General features: G+C 35.3%; 1 long non-coding RNA gene across 1 annotated transcript; it reads right to left on the reverse strand.

The window, feature by feature from the left end:
• Nucleotides 1–2,237: 2,237 nt before the first annotated feature.
• LOC138698890 (uncharacterized) lies at nt 2,238–2,549 on the reverse strand. Its single transcript, XR_011331984.1, has 2 exons — nt 2,467–2,549; nt 2,238–2,352 (listed from the first exon to the last, which is right to left on the reverse strand). It is a non-coding gene; the product is annotated as an uncharacterized lncRNA (long non-coding RNA).
• Between the last annotated feature and the right edge of the window lie 1,816 nt (nt 2,550–4,365).

Consider the following 4,365-nt stretch of genomic DNA (forward strand, 5'->3'; position numbering starts at 1 on the left):
AAGCGTCTGAATAAGATTCTTTTTTAGACTAAGTGGTATAAATTCTTTCATATGAAACAAGGAGTGAAGTTGAGAAAATATTTTTTTGCAAGTGTGTGTTACTTGGGTGTTCCAATTTAGATCGCTATCCATAAAAATGCCAAGATTTTTAACTGTTTCACTGTATTTAACAATAATCCCATTCAATGTTATATGTGGTATAGTACCACTATCAAGAGTACTTCGTGGACGATTATGTCCCATTACGATTGCTTGCGATTTCTCTGGATTTAACCTTAATCCAAATTTGTGTGACCACAGTGAAATGGGATTTAAGTCTTCGTTTATTTTATTTACTGCGTCACTAGTCTCATCAGGGTGGAAATGCAAATGAATTTGCAAGTCGTCAGCATACATATGGTATTTGCAGTGTTTTATCATTTTAGTCACGTCATTAATATAAATCATGAAGAGTAAAGGTCCGAGAACTGATCCTTGTTGAATTCCAGATTTCACGACACACCATCTTGAAGAATAATCGCATGCAATGACACATTGTTGACGTTCGCGAAGGTAGGATTCAAACCAAGTAACAGAACTTTCAGAAAGATTCAGAAGTCTTAATTTACATAATAGAAGGTCCGTGTCAACTGTATCAAATGCCTTACTGAAGTCAAGTAATGTCAGTAATGTTAATTTACGTTCATCTGTGGCTTCACGTATATCCTCATTCACTTTTAGTAGTTCTGTAGTCGTACTATGTCCATTTATGAACCCGGATTGGTATTCGTCCAGTAAGGCATGTTCGGTTAGATAGTTCATTAGTTGTTTGTGAACAATACGTTCCAGAGCTTTTGATAGGGCAGGTAGGATACTAATTGGACGGAAATCATTTGCACATAATGGGGTTTTAATTTTAGGGATCGGACGGATAAAGGCTTTCTTCCAGAGGTTCGGGTAGGTAGAAGTTATGAGTGAGGCGTTGAATATATGTGTTAATGTCGGCAGTATTATGTCCAATATTTTCTTAACTTGTGTGTTCATCTGGGGAACAAAATTCCATCTGCACAAAAAAATGACTTATACCCCTTTACCCGAACACATGGATTAGATAAGTAGGTGTCATTTAATAATGGAAGCAGCTTATTGGTTGCAATATTGAAATTGAGGCGAGTGATTGGAGCGGCGACATAAGAAATTGAAAACAATAATGCAATTCAATTTCAATGACCTGCCGAATGTTAACCATGAGAGCGCGGCGATAATAACAGCAAGATGATTGTGTTTTCCTGGACAATGTCTTTTCAGACATGTGGACTGGCGTGACGGATCTGTTGCTTGGCCATAAAGGTCTCCTGACTAGCCTGGGCTTCATCTTATGGGATCACATGGGTATATTAGTATACTTCACTCCTGTAAGTGGTAAGCAGGACTTAAGGAATAGGATTTTTGCCTCGGCGGACTCGATACGCGGACAGGCAATGGTTCGTCGCTGTGAGCTTTTTTCAGAGTTCAATGGTGCTCACTTTGAGCACATTCTCTGACTATGCACAGGTTGGGCGGGCAATAGATCTATCCAGCGGGATGATGTCTTTTATGTGACTCAGCGCTTCCAAATCTAAAGCCATTTAGCGGGCTAAGGACGCGACACCGACTTTAAGTTGTCTAACAAAAACAGTTTATCAATTTCATGTTGAAGTTTGCCGATAAGCTATTAATGTTTGACTATAACCTTGCCTATTAGATGGACTTAATGTGGTAATTTTCGGGTCATATTAGTGTGATTGCTTGGACTTAACTTAGGTTGATCTATGATATGCATGCTATGTTAGGTTAAATCACTGCGAGTCATATGATATGATCTAAAATATAAAATAAAACTGTTTAAGAATTGTAACCACTATTAGCGTAGTTATTGAAATGTGAACACTTTGTATAAACACTTTAAAAGTTTTATCACTTTGAACATGTGTTGGCTGTATTTGCCGATTTAAATCACTGCAAGTCATGTGATATGATCTAAAATATATGAAAATAAAACTGTTTAAGAATTGTAACCACTATTAGCGTAGTCATTGAAATGTGAACACTTTGTAAAATCACTTTGAAAGATTATAATCACGTTGAACATATGTTGGCTGTATTTGCCGATTTAAAGTTCGTTGAATAGGGCAGTTTCTGTTGATCTTGATGTTTGACGTTGAACTAAAGCGCAGTGTCGTTTTGTCACTAACATGTTTATATTTTGTTAAAATGCGTGTTGTTAAGACGTTTCATCCAATTGTAGTTGATGAAATTGATGTAAATCATAGATATATTACTGATACAATATGGAGGTTGTCAGGTCCATAAATTTAGTACAGCCTGGCGTGTCTGTAACAATGTGAATAAATATTAATAAATTGATTTGAAAATTTAGCTGGTATTGTATTAATTTTGGTTAAAACTGCTTGGGGTAATGGCTATTACGAAAGAAAATTAATTTACGGTTTGACATGTGTTGGTCTGCTCGTGCTTGATGCTAGGCTGATACTAAAGTGATGGACTTGCTCACAGTATTTTAAGTTACGTTATATAGTACCGGAAGTGGTGGGGGGATTGGTGGGACCTGTGTGTGCGTTTGTTTGGGCGGGAATAATTTGAATAAATTGAAGAGTGGATTGTTTGTGTTAGCTATTTGTTCATTTAGAAGGGGTTTTCCTGAGTTGTATTCTTTTATGATGTGGAATTGTTCAGCGGTTTCTATTGTGGGGTCATGTGTAATTTTTAGTATTTTCAAAGTTTCATTGATGTTTGCTAGTTCATGATTTTCATCTATGAGATGCTGTGAGAATTTGGATCTGTTTCTATTATAAATGAAATCGGAGGTATGTTCACAAAATCTTATTTTAAAATTGCGCCGGGTCTGTCCTATGTAAGTTTTGGTGCAATTTTTGCAACTTAGCTGGTACTATCTCAGCACCAGCTCTGAAACCGCGGCAGGAATGCGGCGTGGAACCCGGTAGACTGTACTATACTTACTGAGTCACGCCTCCCCGCTCCCCACTTCCTCATACGGCGCGGTTTCAGAGTTGGCGCTCAGACAGTATATGCCGCTGTTTAGGAGGGGTTCATTATTGTTGGTGTTATTGGGAATTATGTTGTTGAGTTTGTTGTTGGTACGGGGGGCTATATTGATGTTTTGTTTTTTTAAAAAGTTACTGAGTTTATTTGAAATCTTGCCGTAATATGTTAGGCTATGCCATTGTTTTTTGTTTTGTGTTTTCTCGGGTTGTAGTGTTGTAAAATCTTTTTTATGTAATTTTGTTTTCCTCTTTTGTATTAAGTTGTTGATTAGTTATTTTTCGTATCCATTTTCAGAGGCTATCTGCTTTATGTAATTGAGTTCTTTATTGTAATTGTCTTTATTTAGCGGAGTTGTGAGTAATCTATCAATAAGGAAACGGAATAGTTTACTAATTTTATGTATGGTGGGATGTATTGAATGTTTATTTATAGAATGTGTAGTTGTTGTTTGCTTCCTGTATATGTTAAATGTAATTGTTGGGGGTGCTATTGTTATATTTAGATCTAGGAAGTTAAGACTGTTCTTATTACTTTGTTCTAATGTAAATTTTATGTTTTGATGCCATTTATTGAATTCATCTAGTATTTGACTGTCTGTGTTTTGGGTATTTTCGTATATTATTATTGTGTCATCGACGTATCTTGCGTAGATGCTGAAATTGAACTTGTTGTTTAAATTACTTATATGTTTGTTTTCTAGGTCTTGTAGGAATATGTTAGCTAGGTATCCAGATAAGGGGTCACCCATGGCTAATCCTGTTGATTGGGTGTATATTTTATTATCAAATTTGAAATAATTTTGTTTTAGTGATGTTTTTAGTAATTGGGTAATTTGTTGAATTAGATTGTTGTCCAATTGGGCTTCATTAAGTTTTTTGATAATAATGTTGATGGTTTCATCTATTGGTATGTTAGTGTATAAGTTTGTGACATCTAGTGAAAGTATTTTGGTGTTGTTCGTAGTTTTTAGTTTTTGGAGTTTTTTTTTATGATTTGTTTCGTGTTGATAATGGTATATTGGCTGTCTTGAATGATGTTATTACTTCAGAATTTGTATAAATGTTTATTAATTTTATAATTTGGGGCTTCTCTGCAATTCACTATTGGTCTCATTGTCATTTCTTTGTTATGTGTTTTAGAAAGTGTTTTTAAGCTGGGTGCTTTGGGATTCTTCATGATGAAATTTTGGGTTTTATTTTTTGGTATAAGATCAGGTGCATTTTTATAGCGGTTTTTATTTGTTTTTGGTATGTTTCTGTGGGGTCTGATTTAACTTCCGTGATCTGGTTGCTGTTGAAAAATGCGTTGGTTTTATATATA

This window comes from Periplaneta americana, chromosome 4 (assembly GCF_040183065.1).
Source record: "Periplaneta americana isolate PAMFEO1 chromosome 4, P.americana_PAMFEO1_priV1, whole genome shotgun sequence".
Taxonomy (NCBI): domain Eukaryota; kingdom Metazoa; phylum Arthropoda; class Insecta; order Blattodea; family Blattidae; genus Periplaneta; species Periplaneta americana.